Here is a 23,775-nt window from a genome sequence, read left to right on the forward strand (position 1 = left end):
CTCTTACATAATCTGTTTTGTTTACATATCGTTAGACTAAACTCAAACTATCAGTCGAAGCTTAGGTAATTTTACCTTTCCAGGTAGTATAATTTTTACAGATTTAGCTATAACAATTATGATAATGTAGTGATACTGCGGCAGCCCAACATTAGAATAAAGTAAGGCGACTTAAAGTTTCATAAATAGCTAAAGTTAAGGCAAGTACTACTAGGTACCTAGCTACCTACTAGGCTACTTAGTATAATGCATAGCCTACCTAGTACTAGTATACCTAGAATAGGCTATCGTGGCCATCGTTGACTACCAACTAGGTATACTACTACCTACTGTAGGATATAGGCCTAGTAGTCCAATTGACCAAGTTGTCAATTTAAGCTGACTGCAATTTTATGTAATACCTAAGTCCTACGACAGTATGGGGCATACCTAGCTATAGGGTAAAAAACCGTTGGGTACAGAGTGGACCATGTACGATCAGCGTGGACTATCCCAAAAAAAGTACATTATAACGCGTCCTGACATCAGAGATGGGCATCAGTCGCGACTTGTTGTTGGTGAGAAACGGAGCTAAAGACATCTACTCTTCTTTCGAAGTAAGTATTTTCTCCAAAGTTAGAATTTAAGGGCAAATTTTAAGATTTAAATAGAGGGTAGTGAAAACGGTGTCAAACGTAGTGCAAATCTCACCAAAACGCGTTCAACATTTTTACTTACAACTCGAAATATTTAGAAGATTGACGCCATCTCGATGTTTACGGAGTCACTTGTGTCTATAAACTAACCATTTCCTGTGATAAATCCGCACACCACTTGTACCCACAGACGCTGGGGCACTTTCATCACAACAATCGGAAAACTTTCCCTCACCGAGTAAACAACTGTTTTGTAGAAGAAGACGACGAAGAGTGCACGTCGTTAATTTTTTAAATAAATAGTTAAAGATCAATATTTTACATATTTATGATGATTAATTTGAAAATATTCGTTATTGAAAAAGTAACTTGATTCTGACTCAAATTTAAGTAATTATTTTTTGGAATTAGAACGTTCTTTTAAGTCCTGTATTATGACGTCACGACATCTTGACTTTCGTACCTATTGTAAATAATTGCTTTACTCAACTTTCTTGCAGAACAGTTTACCAGTTATTCATGCAGATTATCAACTCTTCATGTAATTGGTATACCTAATCATAATGCGCATATATATCTTTATTATTTACTTTTTGGATATATGAAGATGTTTTACTGCCGGATTATCGCCGTAGTGTGACGCAATCGTTTTCGGTCCCTGGGCCTCTGTTTTCGCACCATAAGAAAGAAATTATGGAGCCGAATTTGGGCAATGACCAGAAAGTCGTTGTTTAAAAGAGGAAAGTTAGCATTGAGGGGCAATATGTTGTTTTGGATTTGAGAAAAATACAAATTTATTCAATAGCTAACTTGTAAAAAATACTTTATTACAAAAAACTTGATTGACAACTAAGCAGCATAGCTACTATGGGTTTCAGCGACAGTGCAAGCACGTTTTTGGGCAATAACTATTTGTTCCGACACGAGATACAAACCTTTCGCTCCTTTTACAATAGGAAGGTTACTAGCGGCAGCTGGATAGGTCGTAAGCTTTCGAACAAGGGGTTCGGTAGTTAACTGCTTGTCCGACAGTGAGCGTGCTGCGCGACTGGGAGGTGAAGAATCACTTTTGCTTTCGGCCTGCTGGCGTGTAGACGTGTGTATCATCGCTCTCTGCCCGCTTCATCGTCGTTGCTTTCGCATGGTGAAAGTGGAATTGCAAGTACAGTATTCTTTTTCATTTTAATATATTAATTTTGATTGCATCATTACTCATTTTGGATCAGTTTCCGCTCTTACCCGGAAATTGACCCTTCCCCCTTTTATTTGTATGAAGTGAAATCGCAAGTGCAGTATTTTTTTTCATTTTCATATATTATTTTGATTGCATCATTTTCATCGGATCAATGTTTCCGCTCTTACCCGGGAATTGATCCTTCCCCCTTTTATCTTGTATGAAGTGAATCGCAAGCGCAGTATTCCTTTCATTTTCATATATGTTTTAATTGCATCAATTCATCGTGGATCAAGGTTTCCGCTCATAATCGGGATGGATCCTTTCCCCCTTGCGCTCGGTCCGAGGGCGCAAATGCGCTCGACCCGAGCCCTTTATTCATTGTGAAGTGAAATCGTAATGCAAGATTCTTTTTCATTTTTATATCCTTTTATTATTGATTGCATCAATATTCTTTTTGGATCAAGATTCCGCTCAGCCAGGAATTGATCCTTATGCTCTTGCACTCGGTGCCGAGGGCACGATTGCTCTCGGGCCCTGTAGTATTTTTGTTTTGGGTACATGGGTGCTGTGCAGGGGTGGGGAACAAGAATCCCCCCCCCCCCCCCCCCCTCCCCCCCCCCCCCCCCCCCCCCGCGCTCAGCTCCCACGGATGGCCCTTCCCCTTCGGGGGGAGGTTATCTGGGTCCTCCTCCTCGCCCGATCCGTCGAGCACGGGGGAGGGCGCTCGGTGCCCCAATGTACAATTGTATTCGGGGTCTTCCGCTCGTTCGGAGTGGGGCTCGCCCCCCCCCCCACTAATCACTCTACTGTTACTTCCGCAGGTGCTACTGCCACGAGGGTTGACCTTGGTAAGGTATGGGCGTCCTTTGGTCTGCAGGGCGTGCCTAGTGTCCAGGGGCTGCTGCTCTATCTGCCTTTGCCTGCTGCGGTCACCCATGGAGCGGTGACCACGACAACGATGTCGACTCCAGGTGACGCCGTCCCTTCTCACCTGGTGTACTCGCCTCACGTGGTGACAGTCTCGCCTACAGCCGCTGTGCAGGGCCGTTCGCCGTACCGAGGGGGGGCCGTGCCGCTGCCGCTCGTGGTTGCCGCGCTGCCGCGACCACACTCCCTGCCCTAGAGCTCGCCCCTGGACCTGCTGATGGTACCTGGATGTCCTGGATGTCGCTGGCTGCTGCTCCACCTCCTGTGTTACCGGTGCTGCCTGCCGTACCTGCCGATTCTGTGCTGGCTAGCACAGCAACCGTTGCTGCGCTGGCTGTCCCTGCCGATGCTGTGCTGGCTGTGCCTGCTGTTCCTGCCGTTCCTGAGATGCCCATACCTGCTGACGTCGTCCCTGTTCGTGGTGGTACTGCCCCAGACTTTGGTCTGTCTGTACAGGTGCGTCCGGGCCCTGTGGCTTCGGCTACAGCAGCCCCGGCTCCGCCCTGGATGGTAGATCTTACGTCTGTCCCGAGGAAGCTGACGAAGAAGAGGAGGAAGGTGTCGTCGTCGTCGTCTTCATCGTCGTCGGCTGCCGCCTCTTCCCCTTTGACTTCCAAGGCTTCACAGCCGAGGAAGAAGAAGGTTGCCTCCTCCCTCCTAAGAAGTCTCCCTCGGGAGCTTCTCGGGACCCGTCTCACCTCGGTGGGACAGGGGGGTTCTTCCGCTGGTCCTCCTGCTCCTTCGGGAGCGGGGCCCGTCTCTTCTTTCGCAAGGAAGAAGACTACGGGGACCAGAGGGGTACCGGCTAACACCGGTACTTCCTCGCCTGGTGTCAGGGGCTCTGCTACTACACCAGGTTCCGTCTCGGCCTCTCATCCGCGAGAGATACTGAGTGTACTGTCGCCTACCAATGACCGTGCAACCAAGAATCAGGCGCCAGAGCTCGCTCGGCGCCGGTTTCACGGCACAGAGCTGAAGGCTGGTGAGAGCCGCTCAGGCGCCTCCCACCAGGCCAGCCTCGCTCTCACGGCGACCAGCTGGCTACCCAGGCTGACGTGACGGTCTCTGACCGGCCACGTGCCGAGGCTGGGAAGAGGTCCCCCCGATCGCCGTTGCCAGCCACGGCTGGCACCAGCGGTGTGACGCGCCATGAGGACTAGCACCGGTCTCACCGTGACAGTGGTCTCTGCAGGTCGCCTGACCGTCGCTCCCACAGGGAGCGTGCGGGTACGGCAACCAGCAGCAGTTCCCCTGACATACGAGATTGGGGCCGCTGTTCTCGGTCCAGCCGTTTTCCCCGGGAGGAAACGACTCGACTAGGTCTGCAGCTCGATCCCCACCACGGGGGTTAGACGATCGCCTGCAGCCACCCTCCAAGCCCGCTGGTTCAGCCAGCGAGCGAAGGGGAGCGTCAGGTCTTCCTCTCCTGTGCCTTCAACTTCCTCGGTTTATACTGGGAAGAGCGAGGCACAGAGCGGTGATCGTGAGGGGCGCGCCCCGCACGATCCTGTCACGACGCCGTATGTACCAGGCATGATCTTCGGACCGACCAGGACATATGCGCAAGTGGCAGGAGGAGACCGGGAGGGCTGTCGCTGTTCCCCCTACTTAAGGGGGGGGTTCTCGGAAAATGCTCTTGTTCGAGGGGCTTGACGGTCCTACTCTGCAAGATGCTGTGACTTCCGAGATCCAGAGGAACTTTGTCGAGGTTATGGCGCTGATTCATCAGCATAACGACCTCGGGGAAGGATCGCCGCTCCCACCAGCAGAGCCCACGTCTCGGCTCGAGTCGTTTTGGGGCCCGAGAGGGAACCCAAACCGACGGTGGGTCTGCTGCGATCGGAGCTTGCCGATTCTGTCTTGAACCAGGTAGTCTCTCTCGTCTCCAGACAAGAAGGCTTTCTCAGATCTGGCCGGCCTCGAACAAGCTACTTCCAACCTCCTCTACTGCGACAGCGGCGTTTCTTTCTACGTGTCTTCGGACACCGTTTATTTGAATACCCCTTCAGTCCTCCTGAGAGATTTCGACCTCGACGAGGACTGGAATGAGTCGGAGGATGGTATCGGCTCTCTTCTGTCAGGTGTTGATCAGCCCCACCCAGACGACGTTCACAGTGGCGGCAGACCCTTACCTACAGTGCGAGTTCGTAGCCCTCCTCGGAAAACGTTTTCTCCTGACGATACATTTTCCCAAACTCTGAGAGGCCAGGCGATGGCTGCTCCTACTCTTCTCCAAGGGCTAGTTCCACTGGGAAGGCGAACGAGTATCCAATTCCTCCCCCATTCCCTCTCTCCTTACGGCTACGAGGGAAAGGGGAGGGATCCTACAGAGATTTCTCTGTAGGATCCCACGTTGGGGACTGCGCTACCGGGGGGACCTTCGGGTCCTACCTGACATAAGCCCCCGGTCGTTGAGGAGGGATCCTGCCCCATCCTCGATTTCTATGGGAATCGAGAGGACCACCAGCCGATATCGTTTGACGAATTCGGTGGGGGTTTCGCAGAGTGCTCAGAATTTTACGGAATTTCTAGCGCACTCAGAGTGTTCGAGTTTTTTACGATCTCCAAACACTTAGGCGAGACCACGGTTCAAAGTGAGCGAGACGAGAATCCCCGATAATTCTTACACGATGAATCGGGAACCTCGCCCTATGCTCGAACTTCCATGGAATTTCTAGCATTTGGAAGAAGACTGCTGCGGAAAGAAGAGTATCTCGACAGTAGCTACCAACTGGAATAGAGAAGAACGGACGGGAACATCCAGTTTGGCTTGAACTATCGTCTTCGGTATTCTGTTCACCATTGAAGCTTTCCTTCGGGGAAGACTTCTCTTTCACTCTCTTGACTAGAGAACGAAGGCGGTCGATCTCCAATCCTTATTCTCATTCCTCGAGGGGAAAAGAATTTAGGATGGAGGTCGTTGTACATAACACAAATACTACGTATATTACCCTCGCGACATGATTCTGTTAAGCAGTTGAATTGTCCGGGGGGGGTAGACGCATACCGTAGTTTTAACTCTATCGGATTATGACCAAGACGAATTGTTATCTTAATTGAACTGGGGGCCAACCTCTGGGCTTGCCTGCAAGCCTCCCAGCAGTTACCCAGTTTCAATTTTTCAATGATACTTGGTATCTTGTCACCGGCAACACCCAAATCACTTTTTGTATTTTACCGGGGGGGAAACTCCGTTTTTCGTTAAAATATAATTTGGATTGAGCGTATTTTTTTATGCTCGATGGTTCTAGAAGCCGAACGCATTCCTTCGTGGTAATGGGTATTACCCTGGTCAACTCAGGATGACGAGTCAAGCGAGATGCTACTGCGTATTGAACTGCCTTATAGCAGCTCAGTATCAGCTGGGTCTCCGAGATGCACGGTCCTGTTATGTCTCTCTCTCCCTGCTTTGATTGACTACCGAACCGTATCTCTGCCCAACAATCATGGACTTAGGTCTCTGATTAACGGGGATTCTCGCAAACATGAAGGACCATCTACTGCTGTGACGCTCGACTTCATCGCCTTCGACATTGCGAGAATTTTCAACAGAGATATCTCTTGGACTCTTTCATCTTTCTGTTTACTGCACGGTAACAGAAGTCTGTACTAGTCTCCCGCTGCATCGCAATGTGATAATACGAATGATTTTTTTGCAGACATCTGAGAGTGTCTTCAAATATCTCATATTTGTAGGTGTGCAATTGTTCATTGTTCACCCCGAATTAACAGATGTGTCAGAAGACATTGCCTACTGTCCAACCTGACATCTCTACTTCCAAATGTTCAGCCCATGAGAAGCAGTTCTTCAGGCAGTAATTCGCTGTGTCTTCATTACTGAAAAGCACTCCGCTTTCATTGCAACTACAACACTCACCGGACAGCAATGAAATAGCGGTTAGCGTTCTCAGTCTTTGTAAGCACAGGTTCAGAATCTTGAGAATCCTTCTCTCGATTCAGCTGTGAAGACGTAGGTTGCATTTTCCGTCCACCTTCGTCTTCAACGACACATAGTGTTGTTTCTCCTTAGCTGAGATTCAACTATACTATGAGACGTCTTGCCATCAGGGACCTCGGTCTCTAGAAGGCAATTGACTTTCGCCTGTTGGGCACATGCCTTAAGAGAATCATCACCTCGCCGTCTGCCATCGGTGACGAACAAATTAATTTGTTTAGTCTCTTGGCATAACCCTTTTAGGGCGAAGGTCACGTGACTTGCTCGGATGCTTGGACAACTTGCCTCCTACCGAACGCAGTCAGTCGGCAGCTGTCAGAGCGCCTGAGTCAGTTACGAACTTCGCTGTGGACTTAGTTCGGTTGTTCCAAATCAATCTTTTCTTTGTCCTAACGGCTTGTCCCAGTTCTCATACCATCGACACCCACCATGGAATGTCGGTGTCCTATCCACTACCGAGAAGAACTTCACTGCATGGGGATAGGAGAATGCGAGACACTTCGCTGCAGACAGATAGACCAGTATGGGTACTGGACATCACCGAAGTCGAGAAGAGGGATAGGTCATGCGACCATTCCCTTCTTTTCCTCTGAGGTAACTGCATGACTTTTCCTGCGAAGTCAAGCATCCAGGGGATGGGGATCCGTGACACTCAATTTCGTACCGAACTTCGTTGCGAAGACTCAGAACCCTTCGGTCCCTGACGATCGGTTAGAGTCCTTCACAATCCCCTCCCTAATGGACTTCACCGCCTTCGATGCGAAGGAGATGCTGCTTTGTCCTGTGAAGGCGCGACGGCGCTATCTGAAGAAACTCAACATCCCAAGCTGAGTGTTGAAGCCTCTTCGTCAGCACCAGGATGACCTAGAAGAAGTACACTCCCTCGAGTTCCGCAAGAACTTCTCCGTGGCGCAGGTACTGAAGGCAGGGGTCTGGTACAACCAGACCACTTGTACCTCCTCCTACCTTCAGGATATTGCCCACAGGTCCTTGGATCGTTTTCCTTGGGACCCGTGGTGGCTGCTCAACACGTTGTGTAGCTAACCCAGACCCTCGCAGGCTGAACAGCATCGAGTCTTGGTGTGACTGTAAGAATGGATGAGTGAATGAGAGAGTGACTGGCTCCTCTTCCCATCTTTTTCTTCCCCTCTACCTGTTGGTAGAGGAATACGGTCGTCACCTTGCTGGATAAGGACGAGATGCAGGTGAGCTACTCGACAGAGCCCCATCCTATCCCTTTCACTAAGGATGGGAGCGATTATCCATCACTTCCTCCTACAAGGGGGGGGAGAAGTGGATGCCAACAAGAGACAAACCCATAACTTTATGTTGCCTCTTGCAAACAGGAACTTGTTCTTGCTTGCTGGTACGAAGAGATACGCTTGCCTCTCTTAGTACTTGGTCCAGAGGTCTTGGCCATTGATCCTGCGGTGCACACCCCGATCAATCAGACAGAGGCTTGGATCCCTCCCTCGCTCTTACGACCAGGGAGGCATTCCAAGGTTGGGCGAACACCAGTCTGTTCACAAAAGACTCAGATTCCTCCCACCAAGAAGTGAGTCTTCCTATTGTAAAAGGACCGAAAGGTTTGTATCTCGTGTCGGAACAAATGACAATTTGTCCAAAATTGCATTTTTCCTAACTATACAAACCTGAGGTCCTTTTACACATAGCCCCACCTCATGCCACCCCTCACTCTGCAGTTTTTGCTTGGGCCTAAAGCAAAAGTGATTCTTCATCACCAGTTGCGCGGCGCTGCGCACTGTCGGACAAGCAGTTAACTACCGAACCCCTTGTTCGAAAGCTTACGACCTATCCAGCTGCCGCTAGTAACCTTCCTATTGTAAAAGGACCTCAGGTTTGTATAATTAGGAAAAATACAATTTTGGACAAATTGTCATTTCTGTAACGAACACTCGTATCAGAACGAGATTTTGCTATAGTGCATTACACCCAGTGCCTTAATTTATAAGAGTATCGTGAATCACTAATCATAAAGAATAATGACACTTGTCCTTGTACCAAGAGACAAAAACTCCATTATGCAGAAATGGATACGGACACGCGTAAAAAGCTCCACCTACCCTCTCCCCCCCTACCCCCCACCTCCACCCCTTTCCTTTGTTCCTTCGCCTTCCTTTCTCTCTCTCTCTCTCTGTTGCCATTCAGTATGTGTAGACCCTCCAAACTGGGTATAAGACTACACACAAAGCGTTGAAATTGGTGAAATTAGGCTATGTATTGGAAGTACTATATATACATAAATATTTAAGCAATTTTATCATTATTGCATTACTATGACAACTAGACTTCATGGAAACAGTTTATAATAATGAAACGGCGTATGTGTGAAGCCTTTACTAATGTGGCAACGATGATTTTGCCATTCTTAGCATGCAAACATTAAAGGTTACATTTATTTCTGGCATACGGTTATCAAAGAAATTCAAAATACTATATAGACTGGAAATCAATGAAAAGTGCTAGCAAAAAAAAAAAGCAAAAAAAAAAAAAAAAACATATTATCCATTTATCCGTAGTTGTTCCTCTATGGTTTTCGGCAGCCAGATGTACGAAAGGTTAGAAACATTGGATTGTATCTACTTTAGAAATAGCTGTAATTTTTCGGGGTAATTTGGTTGCAAAAAAGAGATTTTTATGCATGACACTTACCTGGCAGGTATATACGTATATAGCTTATCCTCTTGACGCACTGGCAGAATTTCAAAACTCGCGGCAACCGCTAGTACACTGGTAGTTCAGGTGATGGCCACCCCGCTCCCGTGGCGCTGGTACTTGGAACTATTCCCGTTTTCCTCAGATTTTCTCTGCCAGCCGAACCGGCAACATCGTTGTTGGTTCTCTGTTAGAATTTCCTGCTCGTTATCTGACTTTTGGATATTGGTATCGTATTCACGAAGTTAGAGTGGCAATCGCATTTTGTTTGGACCTTGTTTAGTATGTCTGATTCAGGAAGTATGTTTAGAGTTTGTGTGAAAGAAGGGTGTAAGGTGAGACTGCCGAAATCATCGGTAGATCCACATACTATTTGTAAGAAGTGTCGGGAGTTTGTATGTACGTGGGACAATAGGTGCAATGAATGTCAGTGTCTGAATGAGAAAGAGTGGAAGGCTTCTTATGAAGTATGTGGAGAGATTAGAAAAAGATCGGGGTTAGAAGATCTGTATCTAGAGTGAAAGATCGGGATCTTCGAGTAAACCTTTGGATGAATCTTTGCATGTGTCTTCTCCAGCTCATTCACATGTAGATGTAGCACCTTCCCCCCAGGTTTCTCCTGCTCCAGTTGCTGTATCTGTGAGGACTACTGATCCACAAATAGTGAAAGTGTTCGCTGACCCTTGCGTCCATGGGAGAACCAAATTAAACGATTAACAGACAAAGTGGAAGTGTTTGGTGACAGTGTTGTGGAGGGGGCAGCCTGATCGTCTCTCTCGTGCTCCTAGACCGAGACCTCTGTCAAGCTCCCAGACCCAAGGGAGAAGGCATGTCGACAGTCGAAGGGAGGCGAGAGGGGTTGACTTGCGATCAGTCGTCCCCCCTTCAGGCAGTCCTGTTGATAAGTCCCAGGCTGCTGCAGTACGCCATAGAAAAGGCGATACTGGGAAGTGCCGTTATTCTTCGGATAGTTCAGCCTCGGGAAGGAGTAGGCGGTTCGCGGAAGTATCGCGTCCTCTCAAGAGGTCATACTTTCCGTCCTCTTCACAGGAGGAAAGGGCTTTCGACCAAGAAGGGTGGAGTAGCCCTGAGATTTTTTCATCGGAGGATGAAGAGATGATCCCTATCAAAAGGAAGAGGATTTCACGTCAGTTGGAAGTTCGCTCGCCTCTTCGTGTTAGCCCGGTGCGTCCTCGATCTCCTCATCATCAAGAGTCTCGTAAGGAGGCGGGAACGAAGGAGGTGCTGCGGGACATGCAGCAGAAGATTGGCAGTGATTGTTCAATCATGGGAGAAGCTCCGAACAACCTTCGGTTAGACGTAAGGACTCGTCTCTCCCGGTTAAGTCCTCCAAGAGGACGCAGGACGTACAACGCGATCCAGGACGCAGTGCGTCCCTTAAGAAGGACGAAGTACAGGACGCAGGACGCAAGAGGAGGAGTGATGGACGCATGGTGGACGCATACGTTCAGGAGGACGCAGGACGCAGGCCGGCAGCAAGTCAAAACATTGTCTCGACAAGGAAGAGAGGAGTTTTATAGGGAGTCAGTGCCGCATTCCGCTTTTCTAAACAGGAGCTGCATAAGGACTCTGAATTGGAGAGTCAGCAGGATCATGGTTTTCAAGATATTTCTTCGCAGGAGGAAGAATTTGCGGAGAGTGCGGAAGAAGGACAAGAACGGAAGCCTCCTCTTCGGACTACAGGAGGCTAACAGAGTGCCCCTTTCCTTTCTTTGTTTGAAGGAGATTTTCAACCTTCAGGCCGCCATCGCCTTGTCGCAATTTTCGAAGGACGAAGACAGCCAAGAATCGTCGTTTTTGAAAATGACTTTGTCCATTTTCGGCCAAGAAAGCCCTTCAACGCGGTAAATGAGTGGTTTTTGAAGGAGAAGAAAGAGTCGGGGAAGACTTCTTTTGTATTTCCTCCGGCCAAGTTGGCTTCGAAGTCTGGTGTTTGGTATGCTACGGGGAAAGTCTTGGCCTGGGAGTGCCTGCCTCCTCCCAGGGAGACTTTTCCAACATAGTGGATAGCTCCCGTAGACATGCTTTGCATTCAGCCAAAGTGTGGTGGACTTCGTCGGTGAGTTCGACCATTTACTCAAAGGTATCTTTAGGACCTTTGAGGTGTTTAATTTTCTTGACTGGTCGTTGGGGGCCCTGGCTCGAACTTCGGAGATGGAAGAGTCGTCAGTATCCGAGTTGTCGAGAAGGTATTATGTCCTGTATGGATAAAGCCTTGAGAGATGGAGCTAATGAATTGGCTTCAATTTTTACAGCAGGCGTCTTGAAGAAAAGACATCTCTTATGCTCGTTCGCTGCTAAAGGAGTGTCGAACGCGCAAAAGTCGGAGTTGATGTTCTCTCCTCTGTCAGGACAGCTCTTCCCGCAAGAGATCATTAAGGACATATCTCTCTTTCCCTCACTCGAAGGCGACTCAAGATCTTCTTAGTCATCGGTAAGGAAGTATTTACCTTCTAAGGTCATGAATAAGACTACGAAGGATACGAAGACAGCACAGCAGCCCTTTCGGGGTAGGACTTTCGCTCCGACCAGCATTTAGAGGGAAAAGAGTTCCAACCAAAAGAGGGGCCAAAACTTCAACCAAACAATGAGTCAGAAGTCCTCCAGACTTGTGTGGGGGGCCAGACTTTTAGATTCTGGGGAAGTCTGCAAAGCAAAGGAGCGGATCCTTGTCCGTAAAGGAAAATAGCGAAGGAAGGGTACAAGATTCCCTTCTCAAGAAACCACCTCTCGCTACAGCTCCGAGAGCCTAGGGGCTCATTACATCGATTTAGAGAAGAGAGAGGCTCTTTGGCATCAGGTCGTCACCATGATAGAAAGGGGCAATAGAACCGGTTCTGGATCACGAATCCCCAGGGTTTTACAACCGTCTGTTTCTAGTACCGAAATCATCAGGAAGTTGGAGGCCGGTACTGGACGTAAGCCAGCTAAACTTGTTCGTAGAAAAGACCAAGTTTACGATGGAGACGAACGATTCAGTACTGGCAGCGGTACGACCAGGGGACATGGATGGTAACCAACCTGGACCTTCAGGATGCGTACTTCCATATTCCAATTCAATCCAAGGTCCAGGAATATTTGAGATTCGTGATCCAGGGAAGGATTTATCAATTCAAAGCCCTGTGTTCGGGCTGTGCACGGCGCCTCAAATTTTTACAAGAATGATGTCGATGTGGCGAAGTGGCTTCATTTGGCAGGAGTCAGAGTCTCTCTCTACCTCGACGATGGCTCATAAGAGCACAATCAAAAACAGCAATGTCTGGAGGACACGGACGTAACATTGGAATTAACTCAGCAACTGGGTCTGATGGTGAACCTGGAAAAGTCACGATTGATCCCCTCTCAGGAACTAGTTTATTGGGGATTCTGATATCCTCAGTGACTTTTCGGGCTTTCCGTCACCCGAAAGGCAGACCATGTGTATACGGAAAGTGCAAGAATTCCTAATGAAAGACCAATGCTCAGCGAGAGAGTGGATGAGCCTGCTGGGGACAATCTCTTCGTTAGAGCGGTTCATTTCACTAGGGAGACTTCACATGAGGCCCTTACAGTTCTTTCTGAACGAAGTCTGGCCAAGAAGATCGCAAACCAGATTCCTTCGGTTTCCAATTCCTTCGAGATAAAGGAGGAACTAAAGTGGTGGCTAGTTCCGGAGAGGTTGTCAGAGGGTACGTCACTCCAGCAGAGGAACCCAGACGGATAGTTATTTCCGACGCGTCAGACGCAGGCTGGGGAGCGACGCTGGGCCCTCGGGAGGAGTCAGGCTTTGGAGCGAAAGAAGAAGAAAAGGCATGGACATAAACAGGAAGGAACTGATGGCGATCTTCTTGGCTATGAAAGCGTTCAGACCGTGGATCAGCGGCAAAGTGGTGCAGATCAACGCGGACAATACCACAGCTCTGGCATATATACGGAGGAAACAAGGAGGAAACCCACTCGTTGTCCCTTTGCAACCTGGCGAAGGAGATTCTTCTTTGGTCGCGAGAGAGAAAACGTCACCCTGCTCACCAGGTTCATTCAGGGAGAGAAGAACGTCAGGGCGGATCTGTTGAGCAGGGACGGGACAAGTGCTTTCCACGGAGTGGATGTTGATCTTCAAGTATGCCAGAGACGTGGAAGCTCTGGGGCACTCCAGTAGTGGATCTTTTCGCTACCGCAGCGACGAAGAGGTTACCGAACTATTGTTCAATCCGGACCCTCTTGCAGTCGCAGTCGATGCCTTCCTACTAGATTGGACGGGTCTAGATGCGTACGCTTTCCCCCGTTCAAGATTTTAGGAAAGGTAATGAAAAAAATTCAGGGAAAGTCGAGGAACAAGGCTGACCCTGATAGCCCCATATGGCCGGCCCAAACGTGGTTCACAGAGGTACTGGAATGGACAGTAGATTCTCCGAGAAGTCTACCCACGAGAGTAGATCTTCTCAAACAACCCACTTCGACAGGTTCCACAAGAACACCCTCGCTCTGGGTCTGACTGCGTTCAGACTATCTGAAAGACTTGTCAGAGCGAGGGGGTTTTCTAGAGAAGGCAGCGAAGGCAAGTTGCAAGAGCACGAAGGCCATCCGACTATCAAAAGTGTACCAGTCGAAGTGGGAGAACTTCCGTAAATGGTGTAAGAATCGGAAGATTTCTTCATCCAGTACCTCTGTGACACAGATTGCAGATTTCCTGCTATACCTGAAGAAAGAACTAGGTTTGGCTAATCAGACGATTAGAGCTATAAGTGTATGTTGTCTGCAGTGTTTAGACACAGAGGTTTAAACCTGTCCAATGACGCAGATCTTAGAGATCTCCTCAGATCGTTGATACAAAGAAGGATCGACGGTGCAGAAACCCCTTCTTGGAATTTGGATGTCGTTCTCAAATTCTTGGAGACGGATAAGTTCGAACCTATGGGCAGTGCGCCTTTGCGAGAGCTAACGAAGAAAACTATCTTCTTAGTAGCCTTAGCTACAGCTAAAAGGATTAGCGAGCTGCAAGCTATTGACAAGCAAATAGGATGGAAGCACAACAAAGCAGTTTGTTCTTTTCAACAGGAGTTCTTAGCAAAGAATGAGAATCCTTCGCATCCATGGACCAAGATCATTTGAGATTGAAGGACTGGCTGATCTGGTAGGTCAAGAACAAGAAAGGGTTCTTTGCCCAGTAAGAGCCTTACGGTTTTTACGTAGAAAGAACAAGAAGCATTAGGGGAACTTCATGTTCTCTGTGGTGCTCCCGTTAAAGATCCTACTAGACCTATGTCTAAAAACGCAATGGCTTTCTTTGTAAGAGAAGTCATTAAAGATGCTCATTTGCTTTGTCAGGAGGAATGCTTCGGTATAATTAAAGTTAAAGCTCATGAGGTGAGAGCAGTAGCTACGTCCTTAGCATTCAGGAAAAATTTAGCCCTCAAGGACAATTATAGATTCAACGATTGGAGGACAAACTCTGTGTTTGCCTCTCATTACCTTAGAGACGTGAAGACAACTTTTGATAATTGTCAAACGTTAGGCCCGTATGTATCCTCAGGTACAGTACTGGGCAAAGGAGTTTCCACCCCTTAACCTAATAACATGCTAGGTTTATATTAATTAGGTTATAGTGTTTTTATGGTTGTCTGAGAAGGTTAAGACCAGCTCAGTCTGTTGGTTAGTGTTTATTATATGTGTGTGTGGTTCAGGTGACTAACTTTCCTAGCATGAATGCCCGTGGTAAATGAGGGCTAGGGTTCTCTGTCAACAAATTGGTCACGTCCAGTTGTCAGGCCCTTATTGTTAGCTTTCTCAACAAACGGTCACGTCCTAGTTGAGAGCTACTAAGGTTAGCAGGCTAAGAGGCAGGACCTACGAAGTCAGCTACCTTAGCAGGTAAGGAACATAATACATAGTTCTAAAAATTTAGTTAATTTTTGAATTATGACGATGTTGCTGTCTATGACCCACCTCCAAATGTGTCAATCAGCTATATATATACCTGCCAGGTAAGTGTCATGCATAAAAATGGTATTGTTATGATACAATAAAGTTTTATGCATACTTACCTGGCAGGTATATATAATTAAAATTCCCACCCTCCTCCCCTCAGGAGACAGGGTTCAGAGAAAATCTGAGGAAAACGGGAATAGTTCCAAGTACCAGCGCCACGGGAGCGGGGTGGCCATCACCTGAACTACCAGTGTACTAGCGGTTGCCCGCGAGTTTTGAAATTCTGCCAGTGCGTCAAGAGGATAAGCTATATATATACCTGCCAGGTAAGTATGCATAAAACTTTATTGTATCATAACAATACCATAATATACATGAATTAAATTAAAATTTTTAAATAACAAAGTAAATTTGAACTAAATACCGAGTAAAGTAAACAATTTAGGGAATAAAACTTTGCAGTTTCGTCGTCTGCTGTTCGTAACTGTGTTTGTGGTGCGCGCGCTTAGTGTGAATGAAGGCTGCAAGGTGAGAATGCCTAAAGCTTCGGTTGATCCTCACACTGTGTGTAAAGTGTGTAGAAAGTATGAATGCTCTTTCAATAACACTTGTCACGAATGCGAGAGTTTGAGTGCTGAAGGGTGGAAGTCTCTAACTTCTTATTTGAAGAAGTTAAAAAGAGACAGGGTGAGGAAGGCTTCTTCCAAAACCATGCCTAGCTCTTTTTCTAGCGATTTAGTGAGTAATTTTGTACCCTCTTCTCCTTTGATAAATGCTCCTTCTTCTAATATTTCAGTGCCTGCACCCTTTGTAGAACCTACGGATTCTACATCAGAAATTGCAAATCTCAAAGCTGCCCTTAAGAAAATGGAACTTAAAATGGCGGCTATGGAAGGTAAGCATAGTGAAATAAATAGTGCAGTGGAAAGTGACATAAGTGTCCCCAGTGTAGTGGAGGGGGCGTCTGATCGGCTCCACAACGCTCCCAGGCCTAGACCTCTTTCAAGCTCCCAAGCCCAGAGGAGAAGGAATGTCAAAAGCAGTATGGAGGTTGTGGAGGATCCCCACCAGTCAGACGTCCCTTCGGCAGGTTCTGTAACACCTCAGACTGCTAGAGATCGCTATAGGAAAAGCGTTCTACGCGAGTGTTTCTCTTCATTGGAAAATTCATCTCCCAAGAGAGGATGGAGATCTGCGGATCTTTCCCGCCCCCTGAAGAGGAGCTGGAAAGAATCTCGATTAAACTCGAGTCCTGAGCGGTTTCCGGAGGATTTGCCGTCGGTATACAAGAAGGCTAAAAGTTTGTTGCTTTCTCTTGTGGATTCGTAGGAACCTGAGAAGGAGCGTTCTCCTTCCCCTCCGATGGACACGAACAGAGAAACTACGAGAATTCTAAGAAACATGCAGGATTCTATCGCTTCTCTCATTGGAGTTCTCACCAAAGATCCTCCAAGAAGGAAGGATTCTTATCTACCCGTTAAGAAATCTAGACCTTCCTTGTATCAGGTTCGTCCGAGAGAATTATCTTCCTTGACACCGATTCGCCAATCTCGGACTTGTCAATCTTTCATGAGAACCCTATCAAGTTCCAGGCTTCTTCCAGGTGCGAGGCGCCAGTCAGACGTGAGGCTCCAGTCAGGCGCGAGGCGCCAGGCGCCAGATGAGAGCGAGATTTCTCCCAGATGAGAAGCCAGCAGGCGCGAGGCGGCAGCCAGGAGCGAGGAGCCAGCCAGGCGCGAGGCTCTAACTAAACAAGAAGCGCCAGCCAGGCGCATTCAGCCAGCAAGATGCGAAGAGCCAACCAGGCGCGAGGCTACAATCAGATGCGAGGAGGCGCCAGCCAGGCGCGAGGTACCTGCCAGGCGTGGATCGTCAGCTAGCAGTGATTCTTCGTTTGGAAATAGATCTCCTTCCGGACGTAAGACTCTTCAAGAAAGTCGGACACCAGACAAAGTGGTTGGACCTTCCAAAGTGACGGTATCCACTTCTACCTCTCGGAGCTTTGTGAAGATCTCTTTGGAAGAACAAGAGAAGAAAACTTCTAGGTCGGGCAGTCCCTCTCCGACCAGAAGTATTTCTCCCCGGGAAACAAGATCCCCGGATAAAGAGTCTTCCAAAAGAACTCATTCCCCTACTAATCTGGAACTAGAAGATGTGTCTGAGGAAGAGATTTCTACCAGTGAAGGCCTTTCCAACTATAAGGTTTTAGCTTCGCTTCTCCTCCAAGAGTTCGGAGATTCGTTAAGCCCTGCAGCTCCTCCTTCTCTTAGATCGCTCTTTTCTAGTACGAATACGCCGAAGTCCTCTTCATTTTTGAAAATGAAGCCAGCAATATCTATGAAGAAAGCTCTTCAGTCCCTTAATGCTTGGATGAGCACGAAGAAAGTCTTTAAGAACGGTGTATTGCTCTCCTCCCTCCAAACTTGCAGGTAGGAGAGGCATTTGGTACAGGACGGAAGAAGCTATGGGCCTGATGCTTCCTTCATCTGCAGAAGCGGACTTTTCAAGCCTTGTAGAGTCTTCAAGAAGACACTCTATTAACTCGGCGAAGGCGTCTTGGAGTATGTCCGAGTTAGACCAGCTCCTAAAGGGACTATTCCACGTATTGGAAGTTTTCAATTTCCTGGATTGGTCCCTTGGGGTGCTGGCTAAAAAGACCCGAGATCCAGACTTTCTAGATCCCGAGGTTTTACACAGTATCTTGTCATGCATGGATAAGGCAGTACAGGATGGTTCGGGAGAACTGGCCTCTCTCTTCGGGTCAGGAGTAGTGAAAAAGAGATCTCTTTTTGGTTCTTTTCTGACCAAAGAGGTATCTCCTTCTCAGAGGTCAGCTCTACTGTACGCTCCTCTGTCGGATCACCTGTTCCCTTCTCAGTTAGTGAAGGACATCTCACGGTCACTATCTGAGAAGGCAATGCAGGATCTATTGGTACAATCGACCAAGAAGAATAGACCGGCGCTACCAGTTGTAAAGAAAACAGCTCGTACTCCTCTTGTGCCCTTTCGGGGGGGCGCCTCATCTCGACCCCCAACGAAAAGAAAGGCTTTCGACAAACGAGGAAGGTCTTCCTTCCGATCATTTAAAAAGTCAAAGTAGCAACTACGTCCTCCAAACACCTGTAGGTGCCAGACTTCTAAGGTTTGTAGAAGCCTGGGCCATAAGGGAAGCCGACCCCTGGACGTTGTCTATTCTGGAGAAGGGGTACATCATACCCTTCCTAGACAGACCGCCATTATCTACATCTCCGAAGGAATTGTCGGCAAAGTACAAGGACCCTGTTCTGAGGGAGACCCTTCTTCAGATGGTGGTAACGATGAGGAACAAAGAAGCAATAGAAGTAATGCAGGATCCTCACTCCCCGGGATTTTACAACCGCCTTTTCTTAGTCCTGAAGGCTTCGGGGGGATGGAGACCTGTCCTAGATGTGAGCATCCTGAACCGGTACGTGGAGAAGAAGAAATTCTCCATGGAGACTTCTGCTTCGGTTCTTTCAGCCCTGCGTCCGGGAGATTGGATGGTCTCCGTGGACCTTCAGGATGCTTACTTTCATGTTCCAATTCACCCATCGTCGAGGAAGTATCTCAGATTTATGATACAAGGGAAGATCTTCCAGTTCAGGGCCTTGTGCTTCGGCCTCTCTACGGCTCCTCAGGTATTTACGTACCTGATGAGGAATGTGGCCAGATGGCTTCATCTGAAAGGGATAAACATCTCTCTGTATCTCGACTATTGGCTCATCCGAGCCAAGTCGGAGAAGCAATGTTTGGAGGACCTGCAAGCAACATTGAAACTTACACAATCTCTAGGATTACTCGTGAACCTCGAGAAATCTCAGATGATCCCCAGCCAGAACTTAGTTTATCTGGGGATTCGGATGGATTCTCGGGGTTTTCGGGCTTTTCCTTTCCAGGAAAGACTCGTTCGGGGCTTACAGAAAGTCTCGAACTTCCTAGGGAAAGAACGAAGTTCAGTAGGGAATGGTTAAGCCTTCTGGGGACTCTTTCCTCTCTAGAACAGTTCATTTCCCTAGGAAGACTCCACCTACACCCTCTTCAATTCTTCTTAAGAAGAACGTGGAACTGGAAAGAAGGGCAATTAACGGACACTTTCTCGATTCCCTTAGAGGTGAAGAATCACCTAAAGTGGTGGCTGATCCCTCTGGAAAAGAACGAGGGCATGCCTCTAGAGATTCGGAACCCAGACCAAATCTTATTTTCAGACGCATCAGAGAAGGGATGGGGGGCGACTCTAGGAGCAAGAGAAGTGTCAGGCCGATGGAAGAAGGAACAGGAAGCCTGGCATTTAAACGCCAAGGAACTGTACGCAGTTTTCCTAGCACTGAAGTTCTTCGAACCGGAGGTCAAAGATCAGGTGGTACAGACTCAGTAGGACGAACCAAGTTCTCCCCACAGAGTGGACTCTCCACGATCAAGTGTGTCAGAGCCTGTGGTCACTGTGGGGCAGGCCACAGATAGACCTGTTTGCAACTTTCCTATCCAAGAGGATAGAGAACTTCTGCTCCTTGGTGGAAGATCCGAGAGCGATAGCGGTGGATGCCCTGCTGTTGAATTGGTCAGGCCTAGATGCCTATGCCTTTCCCCCATTCAAACTGCTAGGAGTAGTACTGAAAAAGTTTGTGGCGTCAAAAGGGACGAGACTAACCCTCATCGCCACGTTTTGGCCCTCTCAAGATTGGTTCACAGAGGTAGAGGAATGGACGGTGGACTTCCCCAGATCTCTTCCAAACAGGACGGATCTTCTCAAACAACCCCACTTCGAGAGGTATCATCAAAACCTCCCCGCTCTCGCTCTGACTGCCTTTCGACTATCGAAAGACTTGTCAGAGCGAGAGGCTTTTCAAGCAAAGCTTCGAAAGCGATCGCTAGAGCCCGAAGATCTTCAACTATTCGGGTCTGTCAATCGAAGTGGGATGTGTTCAGAAGATGGTGTAGAAAGAAGAAGCTGTCCTCCTCCGATACCTCTGTGACCAACGTTGCCGATTTTCTGATATTCCTTAGAGAGGAATCCCAGTTATCGGTTTCTACTATTAAAGGCTACCGAAGTATGCTCTCTGCGGTTTTTAGAAACAGAGGCCTAAACTTAGCAGAAGACAAGGACCTTCACGACCTGATAAGATCATTTGAGACCTCAAAATCCATATCTTCTCTTACTCAGAGCTGGAATCTGGATGTGGTGCTTAAATTCCTTTCATCGGAAAAATTTGAACCTCCTCACCTTGCCTCATTTAGGGATTTAACGAGAAAATGTATTTTCCTGTTATCCTTAGCAACCGCTAAAAGAACGAGAGAAATCCACGCCCTTGATTCTCGAGTGGGATTTAAGAAAGATTCAGCTATTTGTTCTTTCCAGACTCTGTTTCTGGCCAAGAACGAAAACCCTTCAAAACCCTGGCCCAGGAGTTTTGAAGTGAAGGGTCTTTCGAACGTGGTGGGAGAGGAAATAGAAAGATCTTTATGCCCGGTAAGAGCTCTTAAGTTCTATCTCAAGAAGAAGAAAGAACTAGGAGGATGTAAACAAAGTCTATGGTGCGCTGTACGGGATCCAAAGAGACCCATGTCCAAAAATGCCTTAGCATTTTTTGTCAGGAGCATAATTACTGAAGCTCATGACAAATGCACTGATGACTCCTTAAGAACTCTTCGAGTGAAGGCTCATGAGGAAAGAGCTGTAGCCACATCTATAGCTTTTCATAAAAACATGTCTATGAAAGACATTTTAGAGGTGACTTACTGGAGGTGTAATTCAGTCTTCGCATCTCATTATCTTAAAGATATCAAAGTTACCTATGAGAAGTGCTTCTCTCTAGGTCCTTTCGTATCAGCGGATACAGTGCTGGGGCTTGGAACACATACCGATCCTTAAAATTTTATATATTTTGTTTATATACTATTTGTACGTAGACCTCCCTTTTGAGATGGGTTCTTGGTTTTCTACTGGCAGGGGTGCTTGATGTTGCACAGGCGGCCGTTGCTTTTGTCAGTAAGGAACTGGGAATGTATCTTACAAGCTAGGTTGTACAAAAAAAATATTTTTTATCTTTTTTGTACTTTTACGTTATATGTATGTTTGTGGTTTGAGTTATTGATTGTTTGCGAGGAGTTCAGGGATAACTCCTTGCAATCTTATAACTAACACGGGTTTTAGGTTTAGGTGATCGGGATTGGTGTTGTGCTCCTTGAATAAGGTTCTTGTCAAGTAAGTGGATCAGCACCCATTGACATAGTCCTTCTAGGCTCTGCCGAGTAAGCGGACAAGACCCCTTTGGCAGACCTACAAGAACTCTTAGCCATAGATCAATATCTCGCTGAGGCTCTTGAGACTAAGCAGACTCCTGGACAGTAACCATGAAGTCTTCAGTCTAATCAGGTAGGAACCAAGGTTTTAATTATTTATTACCTACAACGTATGTTGTGATTCCTGTCTAAATCAGTAATTAGCTGTCTTTTACCCTCCTCCAATGGTGTGAATCAGCTAAGTATATATCTGACAGGTAAGTTGAATGTATAAAAATGATATTGTTATGATACAATAAAATTTTATACATACTTACCTGGCAGATATATACAATTAATTGCCCACCCAACCTCCCCTCAGGAGACAGGTGGTAGAGAGAAAATCTGATAGAAAACGGGAATGGTTCCTATTCCTGCCACCCAGCGGCAGGGCGGTAGATCACCTGACCTACCTGTAGCGTGTGCGCGAAATTCGAATTTCTGTCGGGCGACGGAGTCTAATAGCTAAGTATATATCTGCCAGGTAAGTACAGTATGTATAAAACTTTATTGTATCATAACAATATCATTTTTACCATCAATATTGTGGGTTTTGTGAAAATCATGCCATGAATTTGCTCTGCATTTTTCTCACTACTTCTATTGAAACACTAGTCTTCTGGTTTTCTTCGAGATTTACTTTGATGATGATGAAGAGTAAGCCAGTCTTGTGCTTACATGGGATCTTGGTCATAGAGTAGCTTGTAATATTTATGGAATAGTAAGGGGAAAAATGGCAAATATTGGACACTTGGCTTGTGTTGGTTCTCAACAAGAACTTTGAGGCTTACAATTCAAAAGCTATTTTTTTTTTAAGTTGCTTTCTGTAACATAGAGGCTGTTATTTGACAGTGGTTCATCATGCTCATCACCTACATTATGTAGAAAACTATCATCAGTATTGTTTCACCTGGGCAAAATGTATAGTAATCAGGTTTCTCTCTGTGAGTTTGGTGTTCAAGAATTTATAAATAACCAAACATGTACCAGGTTCTGCTTAAGAATGCTTATTTCAGTTTCATCCATCATGGATCTTTTTTACTCCAGAATATGTAGGAAGATATTAGTATTCTTTGTAATGCTGGTGCTTATGTTTATCATGGTTTGGGTTTAAAATTTGTCGTTACCTTCACAAAGATAACCAGATTAACATTCCCACAGTAAATAATTTGATGAAAGCCTGTTATCCTTGAGAGTACACAGCTGAGACTTTCACATATCTATTACGCAGTTAAGCGTATTTGCATATAGTGCAAAATATTCCAAGTGGATCCGTTGTTCTAGTTTAGTGACGTAACACGGTTTCATGGTCCTATGCAATATCTATTGAGCTCCAGTTTCATGGATATCTTAATTTCTCATCCTTTGATAGTCTTCTCACTTAAAAACACATTATGTATTTGTATATCCCATAGGTCCAGACATGTGACTCAGTGGTCTCTGACTATGTCAGACATTTTGATTCTGATAACATAGATACCCAGAGAAACCGAACATGCTATCGAGCACAGGCACTCAGGGCAAATTTGTTGCTCATCCAATCAATTTATCCTTAAATGTGGTAAACGCAGACTAGACAAAGTTTGGAAAACACCAAAGAAATGAAGAGGAAAAGCATAAACCAATAGATCTCTACAGTGTCCTTGTATGCCATATCAAAGGTAGTGATTTCCACAGGATTTTTATTGTTTGGAACACTATTTCTTTACTAAGAAAATTTCTGTCACATTGGCTTGTATCATTTTATTGATATTTGAAACATGGTTATTATTTCTTTACTAAGAAAATTCCCAGTCAAATTAGCTCTATTCATTTTGAGAAAAATTAAGATTTTCATGGTACAGGTAATTGGTCCCAAAATTTAAAACATGCTCAGAACAGTAAGGCACCTTTACACTTTAATTTGTATATTATGATAATGGATGGTAAAAAATTTCAGTACTTGACCCAATTTAAAGGTCGTTTGTTTGTATGGTGCTTTTACGTTGCATGGAACCAGTGGTTATTCAGCAACGGGACCAACGGCTTTATGTGACTTCCGAACCACGTCGAGAGTGAACTTCTGTCACCAGAAATACACATCTCACTCCTCAATGGAATGGCCGAGAATCGAACCCGCGACCACCGAGGTGGGACGCCAACACCATACCAACCACGCCATTGAGGCGCTCATTTTAAGG

The 23,775-nt window shown here is 46.7% G+C and overlaps 1 protein-coding gene across 1 annotated transcript in view; it reads left to right on the forward strand.

Moving 5' to 3' along the window:
• The window catches only part of LOC135203645 (COP9 signalosome complex subunit 6-like), a 42,678-nt gene continuing 18,903 nt past the window's right edge, over nt 1-23,775 (forward strand). Inside the window, exon 1 of the mRNA XM_064233493.1 lies at nt 1-65. The gene's annotated coding sequence lies outside the window, so the exon portion shown is untranslated. The remainder of the gene's footprint in view (nt 66-23,775) is intronic.

The sequence above is a fragment of the Macrobrachium nipponense genome, chromosome 36 (genome assembly GCF_015104395.2).
Source record: "Macrobrachium nipponense isolate FS-2020 chromosome 36, ASM1510439v2, whole genome shotgun sequence".
In the NCBI taxonomy this organism is placed as follows: domain Eukaryota; kingdom Metazoa; phylum Arthropoda; class Malacostraca; order Decapoda; family Palaemonidae; genus Macrobrachium; species Macrobrachium nipponense.